The sequence below is a fragment of the Aquila chrysaetos genome, chromosome 16 (assembly GCF_900496995.4).
Source record: "Aquila chrysaetos chrysaetos chromosome 16, bAquChr1.4, whole genome shotgun sequence".
Classification (NCBI taxonomy): domain Eukaryota; kingdom Metazoa; phylum Chordata; class Aves; order Accipitriformes; family Accipitridae; genus Aquila; species Aquila chrysaetos.
The window spans coordinates 9,568,601-9,586,658 of record NC_044019.1 but is presented as its reverse complement, the minus strand read 5'-3'; the positions used below and the strand labels follow the sequence as shown (position 1 = coordinate 9,586,658).

General features: G+C 48.9%; 1 pseudogene; it reads left to right on the top strand.

The window, feature by feature from the left end:
- The first annotated feature begins 4,103 nt into the window (after positions 1–4,103).
- Positions 4,104–17,855, top strand: LOC115352078 (annotated as a pseudogene).
- Positions 17,856–18,058: the final 203 nt, after the last annotated feature.

Sequence of the window (18,058 nt, the reverse complement as noted above, 5' to 3'; positions counted from 1 at the left end):
TCGAGGGCAGAAGCAGTTCTTGTGTTTTAAAACCTACCCGTCGAGGGGCTCTTAAATAGGCTTTTCACATTCATGGTCTCTCCTGGACTTGGCATGCATGGGCTTGTTTCAAGCTGGGGGAGAAGATAGGGCTGAAGAGGGGCAAGAGCACGTGTAGGGGGAGCCACAAAAATCGGGCACTGGGCTGGGTGTAAAGACAGCACTCAAAAAAAATTCAGCAAATATCAGAAGTGGATTTCTGAGAGTACCTGATGTGGTAGATGATAGAAGAGGTGTTCCAAGAGGGAAGTGGAGGTGCTCCTAGGCTGCTCCTGAAGCAGGTTGTGGTCAGGCAGGTTAGAGGTGAGATAGTTTGCAGGCAAATCCTCCCATGGCCCTATCTAGCCATCAGGATGGGCTGAGGACTGCGTCAACCAAAGTCAAACCTGGGCCAAACTAGCCCGCAGCCAGCACCCGTGCATCGGCAGGACGTGTTCCCCGCAGCATCCCCTGTGCTGGCTACCCAGGGGGTGGCACTCTCCCCTCACACTGCAGCGCAGCCCGCCTCCAGCCCTGCCATGCCTGGAAAATGCCTCTTCTTCCTCCGCTGCAGGCAGAGGAGCACCAAGAGGAGTCTGCCACCATGGCCCTACCGCAGGCGTTCAGCCTCTGATGGCACCTTCCTACCTGGGGATAAACCGCACACCTGCCTTGGTTCCTGGAGTGGTTTCGCATTCCCTGCAAAAATGCAGACGGGATTTGGAAAGATCTCTGCAGCACCCGCCACTTGTCCAGTCACCAGCTTCAGCAAGAAAAACCACAGAGCCGTATTTTGCCATCTCAGTGAGTTCAGAGCAGCTCAGGTCAGGCCAGCCCAGCAGAGCTCTGTAGGTCCACCCAGGATGAGGAGGAACCTGTGCACCCAGATCACGTTGCTGTGCTTTAGGACGATGTGAAGTCTTGTGTTTGGCTCTAAAACACAGATATAAATCCTGGAATCCAGGAGCAAGCCACTGTAGCAAGAGACACTTGTGCTCATAAACAAGACTCAACCAGGGATTTGTATTCCTAGAAACTCATCTGGTTTTATTTGTCTATTAGTTGGGCCAACTCACTTCCCTGACAAACCTTGTCATAACCGTAAACTTGGGAGAGGTGAAAGACAGAGAAATTTGCTCCTGCATTTTATATGTATGGGTCTTCACCATTTTAAGCTAAAACGAGTAAGCAGTAATTAAGTCACGAACCTTTCATGTGGACTAGATAGTAGGCTGGCAGTCAAAAACCTTGCTCATACCAGGTTCACAGCTGGAGCGCTCAGCAGCTCCTGGGATGTCGCAGTCACATTCTGGTTCTCAGTCAGGGCAAATGGTTGGACCCACTGTACCAGTGGCTCGCAAATACTGACTTTCTACTAGCAAGGGTTGAATTTCACCTAGTATAATGAAGCTAAAGATAAAATTATGCAGCCAAAAATAGAAGGTTAAGAAATCCAGGTATGACTTTCAGTTTTAAGCAAATACTAGAAGCTTAAAAGGCATGCCCCCTTGAGATCAAATAGCAGAGAACTTAAATCCAGAGAGAGCAGGTTTGTATTTTAGATCTCAGTAACAGCAGCAGTGGATTAGCATGTGTTAAAGCTTCAGGTTTCTGCTAGTAGTTTAGGATTCTGCAATAAACTTAATTTTTCACTCATCACAGCATATGATCTCGAGCAGGGAGGTCACAGTGTTCCAGTTAACGTTGCCAGAAGCAGTTAAGCAAACATTACCGGCCTCACAAACAGGTTATACCCCAACTAAACCTGCTACTTGCTTTGGAAGACCATCATGTCACGGCTGCCCTGACACCCCTGACTGCTTTCTTGCTGCCTGGGCTTTTCGGGAAGGAGCTCCAGCACAGCAAGGCCCCAGGCACCAGCTCCAAACAATACAGATGCTAACAGCAATTTCAGTGCTCCAGCTGAATCTGAAAGGGGAAATCAAGCCAACTGTGTTTGAAGGGTTAACCACAGCTCCCCCCTTTTTTTGAAAACAGTGCTTGCCATCTGAGTCACTCCCAATTATCTACTAAAATAGTGTGAAAGGGAGTTACTTCTTGACTGAATTCCCCTTTTGCACAGAAAATTATGATTTTTCATTATAATTTCCAACCTAATGCTTCCTTTCTGTGTGCTTAGGTCCTCAGTCACCCCTTCCTCCCCAGCACCTCCTTTTCATTTCATCTCTTTTACCAATGGCGAAAACACACACTGAGGAAAAAAAAACCAAACTAAGAGGGAAGTCCTTCTCACTATAAGGCAAGAAGAGTTCTGACCTACTTTACCCATTTCCCTGCTCACAGCTGCAAACGAACCACGGACATCTTGCATTTCTCCTCTTGGGGCACAGCATCACAGTCCCCTCCGTCCTTGCTTCTGCTACTTGTCTGGCGCCCACACCATAAATGCGAGCCAGTCAAATGCACTCCCAGCTTGGCAAGGACTTATGAATTGACAGCTTTATGAATATGTGAGGTTGCTCTTGCCTTTCTCAGCTAAAGCCAGCTGCATCCACCAAGGGAGGAAATTCCTGGCAGGAGGAAGAAACGCACTGGGTCAGATGCCTGTATGGATGATAAGCCTTTCCAAGCTAGAGGGCTGGGCTGGGATAGAGTTAATTTTCTTCATAGTAGCTGGTATGGGGCTACGTTTTGGATTTGTGCTGAAGAGTGTCAATAGTAATACAGAAATGTTTTTGTTACTGCTGAGCAGTGCTTACGCAGAGCCAAGGGCTTTTCTGCCCCTCACAGCACCCACCAGCGAGGAGGCTGGGGGGCACAAGAAGTTGGGAGGGGACACAGCTGGGACAGCTGACCCCAACTGACCCAAGGGATATCCCAGACCATATGTCGTCATGCTCAGCATATAGAGCTGGGGGAAGAAGGAGGAAGGGGGGACATTGGAGTGATGGCATTTGTCTTCCCAAGTCACCGTTAGGCGTGATGGAGCCCTGCTTTCCTGGAGATGGCTGAACACCTGCCTGCCCACGGGAAGTGGTGAATGAATTCCTTGTTTTGTTTTGCTTGTGTGCACAGCTTTTGCTTTACCTATTAAACTGTCTTTATCTCAGCCCACAAGTTTTCTCACTTTTACTCTTCTGATTCTCTCCCCCATCCCACCGGGCGGGGAGTGAACAAGCAGCTGTGTGGGGCTTGGTTCCCAGCTGGGGTTAAATCACAGCAAGGGCAAATTGGTGACACATGGGATTTGGGACTGTGTACCTGGGGAGATGGAAATTTTAACCAGCCAGTGTTGTATCATGGCCTATCTCGTTTGAAATTAAAGGCAGGTATGCAGTGGGAGAAGTGAATTGTTGGCAGTTCCTCAAGCCCTTGAAGATGTTCCAGAGCAGACACTCAAATAAAATTCTAAGATGGGCTGCCCGTCAGGCTGGCACACAGCAGCCCATAATATCCACAGAGGGAAATAAAGCACCAGCACAGCTGTTGTTTGCACACGCATCCTACAAGCAGTTCATGCAAATCCTCCATTGCTGCTTGCTGTTTCCTACTTCACTGGCAATTATTACATCCCAAGAACCACAAGGTGTCATCAGGACAGTGCACAGACCCAAAGTATCCTGCAAAGCCAGCACTTCCCACTCTAACTTATTTCTTTACACTGTATGTATTGTTTTCACCTTGTTTCACACTTCACTTACTTAGATGTACCCTAATTATGCTTTGCAGATGATTAAAGCACCTCTGCTTCTGGGTACAGAAATACTCCCCAGGCCATATTGTAATTGTCTAGGAAACATTACCTGCCTGCCATGACTTCTAGGTGTAGCTTGGCTAATTGAGCTCCTTGTAGCTGGGTTAGATGCATCAGCTCGTCTCTAATGTGCAGTAACCACAAATCAAGTAGTGAGGCTGCACTTGGAGATAATTAGAATATAAAGCACCAAAGAGTTTTCTCCATGGCACCTCCCACAATGAGGGAAAAAAATACTGTTTTGTTCATCCCTGACTGCAGTGGGGAGCTGCTGCTTTCTTCACAGCAGTCTCCCAGGGGAACCATTCCCCCTTCCGTGCCACAGCGTGCAAAGCAAATCTAAATTAGAAGTGCTATGTGGCATGCAGCCATGCCTCCTAACTACAGCAGGATCAAAGATAGCTATAATCCCAACGAGGTGGGTTAGAGTCAGCTAATTAATGGTCTGGGGAAGAAATCTGTCTGGATTTGGATGGCTTGATAGAGAGCAAGCAGAGGTCCCAAGGCTGGAGAGACAGAATGGGACCGATCCAAGGCTTCTCAGGGAAAATCATTGAAGCCCAGGTGGGGTAAGTAGTGAAAACCAGATGAGGGAGGAAAGCAAGCACTGGAGGATGGTGTTCTACCTCCTTTCTCACCTCCCTCCCCAGTTCTTGGCCCTGTAATCTCCATGTAACTTAGCACCATCTTCTGAAAAAGAGAACCACTCCTGCTTTTCAGATGGCTCATTGCCTCTAAGTGTTTAAAGCATCTTTAGGCTCCTGGATTTCATGCCTGGCAGCCCTGGAAGGGTATGGGATGGCATTGGCACAGCTGAGACTATGGACCTAGCTCCAGTAGTGTGTGCAGAGACTTCCCATTCACTACTGGCATCCAGCTGCAACAGCCCCAGCTCCAACACCCACAGGACATACTTGTCAAAAAAAAAAAAGAGATCCTATTGCTTTGGAGAGAGAAAGGAGAGTTAAAACAACTGCACAGCAAAAGCAGATGAAAAGCATGCACTCTTAGCCCACTCATTTATCCTGTGCTTTTTATGGGCTTGCAAAGCTGGGAGGACTTCACATATCAATATGGATTGGTTTCACCAAGAGCAGCAAGGGGTTATAAATGCTCTCCTACAAGCATCTAGAAGCTCAGCCTTTCTCACTTGTGTCCTGCTGTCCAGTGCCTGCTGGGCCTCTCCTGGGAGCTGCAAGGGAGCTTCGTGTGGAGCAGCGTTCACTGTGACCCTGACAGCCAGATTTTCCAAGTGGGCACACAAAACACCAGCCCTCCACAGTTTTGCTGGAGTTAATTAAGCAGCAGCCTCTCCACCACATTGTTCCCCACATACACCCTGTTCTGAGCTGGCTTCATCAATATTGGCTCCTGTCATGCTGACCAGGGTGGTAACTTGTTTTTCTAGTACAGCAAACCAATCTTTTATCATGTCACTGAAGGTGTGGTGTGCATATGCTCTCAGAGGGCTCCCAAGGACTTGCTTTTATACCATTTCTGAAGGTATGATTTTTAAGTTGCCCAGTGTTGAGTTAGGCACCTGGGAGGATCTGGGAAAGGGATCCTTTTGGTTTTGCAGGGAAATACAATGATGTCTCCAGCCTGTGAGACCCTGGCAGGGCTGTTGATGCTCTAGCAAGGCAGCCAAGCTCCTTCTGGAGTTGCCTCTCATGGGGCTGCAGCGCTCTTGGAGAGGGGCTTGCAAAAAGAGGAGAAGGGTAAGATGTTTTCTGTTACTGGCAGAGTTGCAAATGTACGTGTGCAGGAGTAGCTCGTCTGCTGTAGGTTGTCATTCACAGGATGGGGAATGAGTGACAGCCTGGTTTAGGTGTTGGGGTCATGGGGAGGACAGGGAGATGCACGTGCAGTGTCAAGCCTGTCCTGCCCCTGTGGCATGACAGCAGAGAAGTTGCTCACATTAGCGTGGTCCTGCTTGCTTAGTGATGCTGGGGCAGCTGCTGTCTTTATACCAGACCTATTGCAAGGGGAAGCTGACTTTAATCAAGGTCCATGAGTGCTGGACTAGGCATGATGGTTACGGAGGCATTCAACTGCACTGTGTGCTCTTATTTAAATATCTGCTATGTAATTCAGAAGCAGGTTCTTAAAAGTAACTTCTGTCAGGTGAATGACAGCCAGTTAATGAGTTTGAAAATGTGACTGTCCACTGCCCACACAGAGAACTCAGTGATGCTTAACAATGTTAGGAGGCTTTTCTAGGACAAGCCAGTCAGTGCAGGGGTCTCCTGCCCCTCCCTTGCTCACTCATGCCCTTACAAGAGAGCAGGCAAGACTCCTCTACCTTCAGGATGTTATTGCAGGAGGATGTCAGGGTCTACTTGGTAACGCCAAGGTGTCCTTGGCTCACAGATTCTCCAAAATCACCCTGTCCTGATAAAAGCCCACTCTGCACTGGCAGAAATGTGCTGGTCCCCTCACTGATGCGATGGTACCCTCAGCTCTATTACTGTTTCCCTTCCCCAAGACAGACATCCAATACTTCAAGCTCCCTGCTATTGTGTGAGCTAAGAGCATGCCCAAGGATCACAGATACCTGAGGCTTTGGGCAGCCGTCTGTACCGGTGGCTTTGTACCTGCTAGGTGAGCACAGAGTCATGATGGGCACTTGTATCTATGGGCAAAATCCGGTTATGTTCTTTGCCTGGAGGTTTTGGAGATCTGCTAGTGGAAGGAGGCTTAGATTCATAAGCGCAAGTGTAAGGACTGGTCAGCACAGGAGGAGGTGGTGTTGTAAGGCCCCCTGCTAGGGAGAAACTTTATTAGTCTAAAGACAATATTTCATTGCAGGTTAGTAGTGAGTTAAATTTCTTGGGCAGTTTCAAAAGCTCCTCTTAGTCCCATTTTTTTCAGGAAGCAAATTATTGGGAAGCTTTTATTTAGACTGAGATTTAGGTCTCACTTATGGAAGGATATTTCTGCTGGTCACCTCCTGTTCTTTGCTATTGCTTCATCTCCAGCAGTGATTGCTGGTAGTATGTTTTGCAGTGCCCCAGCAGTTGCATAGGGTTCTGCACCACAGGTACAGATAATAAACCACGACACCTGGTATGAATATCAACTTGTTCTGAGGTGAAGAAATCACGAATATTCAGGGCTTCTGTGCAGAAAGTTTGACTAAACTGATTTCTGCTTTAAAGCTTGTTTTGGGATGCATAAACCAGAAGCAATTTCTTGGAACAGCTCTTATCTGAAGCTGGGCACTGTTTCTTGGCTGCTCTTGTTTGCTAGAGGTGGGTAAAATGTTTGCTCCCTGGCAAGATTAGTGTTTTAATCTCACCTTAAGCAAACAAAAAAGAAAGACAGTAAGTGCTATTCGCTACCAGATCTTTATTGTGAGTGGGTGTAAAGGCATGGATGGGAAGGGCTGCTCGAACACGAGCTCCCCATCCCTTCTCCTTTCCAGTTGGATTCAGTCCTCTCCTGAAAGAGGGTGATAAAGCTCTTAAGGGATCCTTAACCCGACGGCACTGGGTGAATCCCTTCCTCCAGTCCTCATTTTGATTACTCAGGCTAAGCAAGGATGAAAGGCTATACCAAGCCATAGCCCAACAGACCACCATTCATCTTGGAGCAAAACAACAGAGACAGAAGCCCAAACTAAGCTGCTGTTTCTTCCTAGGACTGTCAGGTTCCTTCCAGGGGCAGATAACAAACTCTCCAGATCACTTTTTCCAAATTTCCAGAGACTTTCCCTTGTCTTCCATTACAGAGACCCATCAGGCTCTCACACCTGCCCAACAGATCAACAAGTGAGCACCCCAGTCCTGCTTCTCCCTGTGTCTCTCATCCTTTTCCCAGTGTCTCCTTTGGCTGCCTTAGGCCTCCCAGACTTGCTCTACAAACTACAGCTCCTCAAGTGTCTTGCTGCCTGAACAGGTCTGCAAATGAGTGGCACATCTGAAAGGAAGGCACCAAAATCTCCTTATCTGATGAAGCTGCCTGCTAAGCCAACAGTTTCATGACTACTGGCCAGCACATTTCTCATCAGCTAGTCAAGCTAGTGACCTCCCAGATGCCAATGCCATCACAGCAAGCCAGCCGGTCAGATGCTGATCCCATAACCCCGCAAAGGGTTTTCTTTGGATCAAACCCAACAAGCCAGATCCAGTAAACCAGACAGACTTGGCCCTTGGTAGTACATTCTCATGGTTGCAGGGAAGAGCAGGATAAGGCTCAGGGAAAAGGAACAAAGTTGAGAAGAGATCTGGAGCAATTGCTGTAGGAGGAATGACTGGCTGAGCTAGGACTACCCAGCCTGGGAAAGGGTGGCTGAGGGACAGGAGAGAGGTCTGACGGCAAGAGTGTCTGGAGAGGGTGAACAGAGAACAACTCTCTGCTGTTCTCTTTCCAGTTCAGGATCTAGGCAACGACAAAGTAAATCATCAGGTGAGAAGTCAGCTAACTAAAGGATTCAGCTAACTTGTGTTGGGTGGGAGAACTTCTTGGTAGAGGATACTGTGGAAGCTAGCATCTGACACAGCTTAAAAAGTCAATTGGATGAATAAATGGAAATAAAAAAATCCACTGAGGCTTATCAGAAGCAAGTAAGGCCCTTAGCTGCATACTGCAGGAGGCTGAAGGAACATTTTGGGGGAAAGTATCATTGGGTGCTTACCCTGGTCTTATACTGTCCCCAAGCATCTGCTGCCAGGCATTGTCAGAAGGCAATAAGCAGAAGGGCAAGTAAGCAGGAGGCAGCCAGCAGTTGTGAAGCAGTGCTATACGGAGGGCAAGGAAGCAGGCTGAAAAAAGAAAATTGTGGGAAAATCACAGTTGTATCACATTTCTAGTGGCTTTTCACCTGGGAAGACCATAAGCTGCCTTATGAATAGCTCTGGACAAAAGCAGGGCAATCCAGCAGATGCCTGTTTGTGTGGCAATGGTGAGGACAGATTTGTAACAATGTGGTACTGACCCTGTGAGCACAAGCACAGGTAAATGACATTACCGACAAGTCCCTATGAGGGCCACAAGATTAATTTTGTACATATGGGTCTGAGCTGCAGTTCATCCATGTGTACAGACCTTTTCCTGCTTGGCTCATATGTGGAGAAGCAATACTAGCAATGCTGAGCCCTTCTTTCTCTCTCTCTCTCTGAGGAACAAGACATGGTACAGAAGAGCTCTGTCATGCTCAACTTGCACAGCTCGCAGATGCCCTTTTCCAATACCTGGAAGTAAGGGATGTTGGCATTAGCTATCCTCTTGTGCCTGGTGGCCCTGCCCATCTTAACTTGCCAGACGTGTCAGCTCCAGGAACTGGAAAAAGTAAGTATTGGGGAACAGTGCTCAGCACCCACTGGGAGCCTGCGTTTCTGCCACCCTTTCCTCTCAACAAGCATCTTCCACCCTGAGCCAATCACAGGAACTGAGCAATGTCCTCAGCTTTTATGCTTCCATCTGCCACCATTTCTGTGATAGTCACTCTGTGCCAAGCTGCATGTCCAAGATCTCCATTACCTGATTCAAGACAGGTAAGGGTGCAAGTTCCTCTTGTTAAAATGAAGTTGGCTCTGTGTGCAAGAAGACAAGAGGTGGGAAACTGGGGCAGGTCACCTGTCCTGGTTGTTAGCTGCAAGGGGAAGAAACAAGGCACACATTACAGGATCCCACAAGCACATCCTGCCCTTACAGTTGTTGTAGCCTCGCTACAAGCCAGCTGCTTCTTCACCAGGCCAGATATATAAGCATGGCTTCTTCTGCTCTCTCCAGCCCAAATGTTATCTCATGCCCCAGGTGATGCCAGGCTCACTCACTCCTCCTCGCTGTCCACAGTTCTTCCCAGCCTCCTGTCACCCAGACTCAGCAACCCCACTCTGCTTGGATGGCTTTTACAAAATAAAATAAAATAAATTATCTCTCCCACCTGCTTCTTCCTCCTCTTTCCTTCTCAGCTGTGCAAGGTCACAAGCCGTGACCATGGCTCACCCCACTTCTTTTGTCCAGAAGCATCAGGCCCAAGTGCCATCTGAGCACAACTTGCTAGACCGCTCCAAGATGCATTTTTATTGTAAGCAGGTCACAAGACTGTCCCAGAAAGTCTAAACTATACAGTATTCACACCAGGTGGTCAGTGCCAGCACCTGCACGATGGCAATGTTAACACCGGACCCTTCAGCAGGTCCCACTAACAAGACCTTGCTGGTGACAACACTATCCCTGCAGGAAGAGAGGCTGAGCAAGGCCATGGGATCCACTGTCCTCCTACCCACACCCCAGGTGGTGGGGGAAGAAACACTTCCCACCAAACTGGGATCTTTCCCAGCTGCACTAACCCTTCCCTCCAGGACAGGGCTATGCACAAACTAAAGCAAATGTAAGTGTAAGACCGTGTGACAGCAATGTCTTCATCCACTGCACTAATTTTTGGGGTACCTTATCTAAATGTTCTGCTTTTCAGAGACAGGATCCTCAGGAGTTTTTAAACTTTAGGCTTTCTAAAGGCTTTCACAAACTACCAAATAAAAATCCCACTCCAAGACTCCAAATGTCACCATCTCCAAGCTGGATGGCATTTACCCAGCTTTTCTTTATTCCCACAGAGAAGAGATGCCACAGCAAAGGCTGTGTTAGGATAAAGGCAGAGAATGGCATTTGGGGGAAGAAAACGCCACCTCTTCTGCATGATGTCACTAAGCAGCGTAATGCAGACATCAAGGCAAGAACACTGATGCTAGGGCAAAGTCAAGAGCCATCCTCATTTTCAGAAACCTCACAGGGTCAAGCCATGGACTGACTGACAGTCCGGTAGAAAACAAGACCCAAAAACCTGTGGCAAGAAAACATACAAAGAGAGAGACTCTCCAGCTGACAGGAATGGAGGGAGAAGGAAAATAAAATAGAATAGAATAGATTCTATATAAAATAAAATATTGCTCTTCCACTTATATTGATGTAACATAAACTATTGCTCCTCCAGAGCAATAAACAGAAACCCTTCACATGTGGTAACAGGGCCACATGTGCATCAGGGCCACACGTCCACTTGTCCCTGCTTCCCTGGCAGGACCAGACAGTCACAGAGACACACAACAATGAAAGGGGGAGCAAAGCACTGACGCATCAGGTGAGCAGCCAGCCCCACTGCCATGATTGTACAGGTATTGCAGCCCACCCACAGCACCTGTGCGCTCAGTTCCTATCCTCCATTGCCCCTCAGCCTCCCAGAGGGTACTAGAAGTAGCCTGGATGGCAAATTCAGATATTGACCTCCCGTAAACAGGGCTGCTGGGATGCTTCAGCTCTTCAGGCCACAAGCAAGACACAGCAGACAGGTATCACACTGCACGACGGGGACCTTTGCTCCTGTTTCCAGGTGCATTAAGGAGAGCTGCAGAGCTTACGACGTCTGCTGCCGAGGGAAGTGAAAGCACTGGCAGAGCGATTCTGGGGGAAACTGTCGCGAAAAATTTCGTTTGATCAAAAGTTTGACTTCTACTTGCTTCTCCTTTATCCATCTCTTAAATTTTTACTGACAGAGGAGCAATTGCAAACCTTTCCCATCCCCTCTCCCTCCCCCATGACTGAAGAGACGTAGCTTCTTCTCCACCTCCAGCCTGTGTCTCTGTTACCGGACACGGTTTCCAGTAAAACGAATTCCTCAAGTTCCTGGTGACCTTTCCCGCAGCTGGCCAGGGCTCGCCGCGAGAGGAGGAAGCCCAGGCACGCAGCTCTGCTGCGCAACGCCGCGCCAGGAGGAGAGCCGGCTCAGCAACAGGAGAGAGGAGCCAGCACAGAAATACCACTGGCAGCTGCTAAGTACAAAATGGCTATTAGAGGGTTGCAGCTGCTCCTCTCTAATTAAGAGAAGAGCCAATGCCAGAAAGAAAAGCACGGCGAGACGGGGAAAAAAGGCTGAGAGAGAGCCCGTCCTGCATGCCTGGGGGCGAGGAAAGCAGCTGCTTTGGTGTGCTTGCTCTCCCTGTTGCAGCACAGCTGTTGGGCTCTGCTGTGCATTTCACTCACTGCCCAGCCTGAGCTTACATGCGGCTCTCGGGCGAGGCCAGGCTCTTTTTCCAGCTCTTTCTTCCCCACGGTCTGAACCAGGACTAGATGCTTGCGCTGTGCCAGAGAGCCAACCTGCCAGGGGAGAGGAGCACGCCGGGCGCTGGCAGAACCACACAAGCCCTCACGGGTCCCCTGGTTCTACTGCAAAGGCAGCAGGTCTAAACACACCTTCTTCTCTTCCTACCACTGTAGGAACAGAAGGGAAGTTCAACACTACCAGACTATAAAAGACCCATCTCTCTCTTTTCCTCTTGTCCTCTTTTTCCTGAGGTGGAGGTGTTACAAACTGAGCTGGATGAGCCGTGCACCTGCCTCATCTCCTCCTCCAGCAGGAACAAGGACCTCAGCAGCATAAGCAGCAATTTGGGGCTCCTGCCCCACTCCCGGGACACACTGAAGTTCTCCCTCCTCTACCGCAGAGAGCAATGTGAGCTGCTTTTGACTGGTCTGGAGGGCCGGGAGCTGCCTAGCCACGGGCGTGCCGAGTCTGCTGTCCGGGTCCCACTGCTGAGGCAGGTCCCATCCCACATCTCCAGGCTCCAGTGCGTGGTCCAGGAGTAGCAAAGCCAGGTGGTGAAGAACTGCAGCAGGCCACCCTTTGGGGACCGCTTTGCTCCTGCAGATGCCGAGGTGGAGAAGAGCACCTTGAAGCTGGAGGTAAGATGGGGTGCTAGCTCAGTAGACATAAAGAAGGGTGCCTTGACCAGAGAAGAAATGTGTAATGGCTTCTGGGGATGTCTCCTCCTCTTACCCCTCTGAGGAACACAGAGGGGGTTAGTCACCAGGTCAGAGTACAGCCAGCCGGGAGGTTGGTCCTTTGGCAACACGAATAAGCCCAAGATTGCCAATTAACAGCATCAGCAGCCCGAAGGGTTGGAAAGCCTAGAACACCTAAAACACTTTCACATTCAAAGGGGTGTGCTACTAATTTCTTGGGCATTTTAATTTCTTGGGGTCTGCGGTATTGATGTAGGGAGGGATTTGATTTCCCTGAAATCTGTGTTTCCCGGTGCTCTGCGTTCTCCTGTCCTTTACCACAGGCATTCCCCATGGAAATGTGCTTGGATGCACAGTCCTGCAGCAGGAGGTGGCATAGAAACTGAGGCCTGGCGTGAATGCATGGCACTGCAGTGAGTGAGCTGAGGGATGTCATACAGTGCAGGGAGAGCAGACTAGCTCTAATGGAGATAACAGAGTGAGCAGAAGCAGCCTACAATTACTGTTAGCCTCTTTTCCCTAACTTTTTGTTACTCTTGCTTGGGTGCTTTTGACTTGCCTCATTTAGAGCTAGTTTGGGTCTAGCCGCAGATGTGACACTGCAGCTGGACCTGCGAATGCCCAGGGATTTTAAATGTACACCATGCCTTGGCAACAGATAGCTGTGAGACATCCTCTAGACTGGGATGGATTTGAAACATGGGCTGAGGGGACAGCAGTGAAGACATAACTGGTGAAATCCACAGCAGAGAAGTCATTTTCCAACCAGCTATTCCCTCCGCATGATCTGCAGACGCCACGAGCCAGCAGTAAGAAAGAGCATGAAGCTGAAGTCTTTGTACTTTGAACCCCTTGCCACATTATACCGTGGTGCCCAGGAGCTCAGCTGGAGACAGAGGAAGTGGACCACCCAGAAATCTGGAGTTGCACTAGCAGCAGGAGAAAGACAAACCAGTAGTGCAGAGCTGGTACAAACTCACAGGTCTCGAGGTGTTAGCTAGAGGTGTAACCAACCATGGATAGATGGTTTTCCCAGAGGCACGTAATCCTTTAATGGTCTCTGGCAGGTTTTGCTCCTCCCGGGGGCAGCCAGCAATTGCTATTCCAAAAGACATCAGTGGACTAGACGGCTTGTAGGTCTGAACCTGAATGATGATTCCCACGTGTTGCTACCAATCTCATATTCCTTGACAAGTGTCTGGTTGCACATTACTTCAAAGCTCCTTTGATTTGGCCATTAAGTTTTCCTGTGGTAGCAGGCAGCAAAGCCAGGGAGCTTAGACCAGACGTGGGAAATGGCCACATGCTGGAGAAACAGCTGTGGAGGGGAGGGGACACAAAGAGGGGACTGAAGCCATGTGTGAGCACATGCAGCGACAGCCCCAAGCTGCCATGAAGCAAGTGTGGGCAGCTGGCAGAGGACATGCCCTTGTGCAAGGGGATTCCAGCACACCCGCTCCTCCGGCCAGCCCAGTCAGGGAGCAAACCTTGCACGGAGGAAGGGCAGGACCCAGCAAGATCGGAGGGGCCATGGCCTTCACACAGCCTGTTCAAGCTGGTCTGAGAAAGGGGATAGGGCGAGGCAATGCCACTTGATGTTCCAGTAGGCAGATGTCCAAGAGCAGTAGGGCGTCAGCAGAAGAGTTTTTACAGGTGATACCACTGAAAGAAAGCACCTGCATTTTACTCCTTGGCATGGGCCTTTGCTATCATGACAGCCCAGTCCTGACTCCCCCAAAAGCCCATGAGTGAGAATAGAAACACATGAAAACAGGCCCTAAAGGCAGGTAGCTCCCCTTGAATGAGGTTCAGCTGTGGTCCACGTGGATGCACTTGTGGCACAGCTCCATCCTGCACCTCACCCCCATGGATATGCATTTTCCCTTTCTCCCACAGGTCCAATGGTTTGACAAATACTCCAGAAACACTGCACTGGGAAAGTCAAGGTCACCCTGAGTGAGCTAAAGGGCTCCCAAAGCTTGGTTTTACATGAAGAGCTGTGGAAGACTACAAAGGTGATGACTCTATCACATGGTCTTTCCCGGTGTGCCCACACAGTGGCCAGGGACCTGCATGTCAGTACAGCCATCCCTTCATTTTATTAATGAAAAATCCCCATCCTGCATCCTTGGGGACCATCTGTGTGATATCTGTGGCAGCAGATCCCTTCTGCTCCCAGCATACTTGTCAGGTAGGATCTGCAGGAAGGCAGGGCTTTACAGGGGTGGAGTTTGAAATTGCATCTTAAAGGTGAGATCTCCAGGGAAGGATGAAGGCATATTGATGACCAAGCTTATGTTGCAGCACCTTCTCCCTTCGCCACCCAGAGAGACAAGAGTTCAGTGTGCATTACACTGGTGGACATTTGGTCTGTTTAAAGAGACTGATTGCCCAAAATGAAGACATGTAATGTGTTCCAGTAAGGAATTAATAGCAATTTTAAAATGTTGGAAGTGTATTTTAACTGGTTGCTAATGACAGTAGTGTATTTTATAACAGAGAACAAGTGGCATCTCAAGTCCAGCAACCTGAACAATTAACTGTTTGTAAGAAACATCTATTCATTCCTTATATATGGGCAGCGGACGTAAAATGCGAGCAACATGAATTTGATTCCAGATCTAGCTCTCATAGTACCCTAACATGGCAAAGTCTACAGTCTGTGGGGCTTCCTGTGGCCCTCTGGAAAAAAATACCATGGTGCCATAAGAATTAGTACTTTAGTACCGTAAAATTAGCACAGATGCACGTGGATGTAGTCTGTATCGTACTACCTCATGCAGTCATGTTTGATTGGACTCAAAACTCAGAAGACACCCTTACATCCAGGTTATCCAGACACAGGAGAACAGGGGCTCTTCTATTCCTCCCTAGGAGAAAGGGAAATTGCCACGTTGTACAAATAAAGAGCGGATGCTGGCAATTGTTAAAAAGGTAAAAAGCTAAAATTCAGTCTCAAGAAAAACCACTGAAGAACAGGATATGGCCAGCATGCTGTGGTGGCCCTGCAGTCTCAGCAACATGCTGAGACCCCAAGAGCACACTCATGAGCTGCAGGAAGGTTGACATGTGGCCTTGGTGGCTTCAGAAGTTGTTGCACTGGATGTCTGCTCACCACCTGCCCGTATGCCTTTCACAGGACATTGTGGGAGAAGTGCTTGTGTCACTGAAGTGCCTTCCCATCTGTCAGAAGATGGAGGTTGGGCTGCTCAAGGCAAGAACTACATCCCCTCAAAGCACCGCAGATAAGAGTAAGGTTTTATATCTGCTATTGTTGCTGCTCCAGTCTTCATTCTGCTGCCTGCTACCTTTATCTCACCCACCCAGGGGGATGGGGAGGTGTTGGAGAGAAAGGTCCCTTGCATGCCCATTGCACCCCAACAAGCACTGCTGAATCAGACGACAAGTCTGCCTAGCCTAGTGACTGTCTCTGACAGAGGACAAAGTAGCATAGAAAGAAGACAGGCGTTAAGTGATACTCCCCCTCTGTACTCACCCTGCCTCTTCCAATTCATGGCTTAGAGATTTCTTGAGCTGGGGTTGGCTTCTGTGTATTTAGAAATCTCCAATGGATTTCTCTTCCCTGCCCTCCTTCGGTCTCCCCTTGAGCCCGTGCTAACATTTAGCATTCAGAGTGCCCTGTGGCAGGGACTTCCACACCAAACTACACTTGTGTGCGGAACCACTTTCCCTTGGTAGCATTGACCTTGCTGCTCACAAGAAAGCTGCCGCACTGCTGTGAGCTGGTGCACAGCCCCCAGCTCATCTCAGCAAGGTGGCCATCTGATGTTAGATCCTGTGAGTTTTGACATGGGAGCTGCTTTTGTTGGCTCATCACACTAATGAAACGCCCAGCTACTTTTCTCAGGCAATGCCTTCCACTCCTCTTCCCTCTATCACAAGACTTGAATCCCGTTTCTCTGCTCTGCAGAGACCCAAAGACCAAACTTCATCACAGTCCTGTTGCTCTCAGTATAGAGCCAATTTTTTTTCTCCTGAGGATGCCCTGGGGTGGGGACAGTGCAGAGATGCTACAGTGCTCCTTGGGGAGGTAACCAGGGCATCACTATCATCCTTCAGTCTCCACTGATAAGATGGCCCTCTGAGGCTATGGACACTTGAGAGCAGCCTTAGAGGTGCTCTGCATTGCAGATAAGCTGTAGACAGCTCCCTACCCTGAGAAGGCTGAGGCAGAGCCACCTTTTTCTCCAGTAACCCAACATCTGATGCACAATGCAGCAACGCTTCAAATTTTGGGCCCTTGTCTTATGTGGATTTCTCCCCTGCACCATCCAGCTAGTTGGAGGAATGGAGGGAGGGGAAGATCCGGCCATTTTCCTTCTGTAGTGCTCAGCACGTAAACAGGGAGAAGGTAGGCAGCCCTTTCGCTTGCCTTACTTTACGTCCTGCTCTCCCTCTTAGTTGTATGTCCAAAGTTTCCCCTTGGGACTGGGAGAAGCACAGCAGACTTTGAATTCTTGAGCTGGTCTTTCCTGGGCTGAACTCTTCCCACAGCCTTAAATGCTCAAAAGATCTTCTCATCTATACCTCTGAAGCCACTGTTTTCCATTTCACTAATTAAATACAGGCAAAGCACTTGCAAAGGCTCCTCTCTGTTGTTTCTTTCTGAGCTTTGTTGCGGGTGTTGGATTTAGCACAAGCACTTACAGGGCTAACAGGAGTAAATCCTTTTCTCCATCACCCTCTTTCTACTAACTTCAGAGCTTGTTCCACAACTACAGAGACTACTCTGAGGTAGTCCTTCTTAAATCATGATCTACTATTATAGGATGTTGAGGTCCTACTAGGTCCTACTAGCTATGTACCTACCAAGATGTGATTGCCTTGGCCAAGTGGGCTGATTTCCAGCGGTACTGAAGCCAGCACAAGCTTTTTTACTGGCTTTGAGAAATGTGGGATCAAGCCTGAACAGTTGCAATATTCAGCTCTAATCAACACATGGCCCTTTTCCAGCATGACTACCTTATGCAGTATTATGTCTATATTTGAAATGCCCAGCTCTGGGACAGAGATAGATACCCCAGTGTTTCATTTCTCCTTTCTCTTCCCCATCCTAGATGTACATGTGAGGATAGATGTTTCCTGTAGATGCCTCAGAAAAAAGCACCAGAAGTCCAGGCCACAGGCCTACACCCTGCTCATCATCTTCAACAAGACTTTGCTCTTCCACATGCCTGAGCCTCCAGCGTGGGACTGCACAGCCCTGGTCTCCATTTATGAAGTGGATTTAGACCCCAGGCATCTCATGGGGCAGGCCACCCTGGGGAGAAGAGTGAGCGAAGAAGCTGAGCACTGGGACCTCATAATAAAGTCCATCCAGCAGCCCATAGCTAAACAGCATCCTCTGCTCATTTAGAAGGGAGGTGTTTTGCAGCAGTTGCACGTGGTGAATCTGGCCAGGTTTTCTTTCACGAAGACAAGCCAAGGTAGCGCTCACAGTGGGTATATTTAAAAAAAAGATAGGTCAGAGTCTGAAATCCTTGCTCCCTGAGACATGACCAGAGGTAACAATCTTTTGGCTTTCTCCCACTCCTTGCTGCTGCTCCTGGTAGGGAAAGG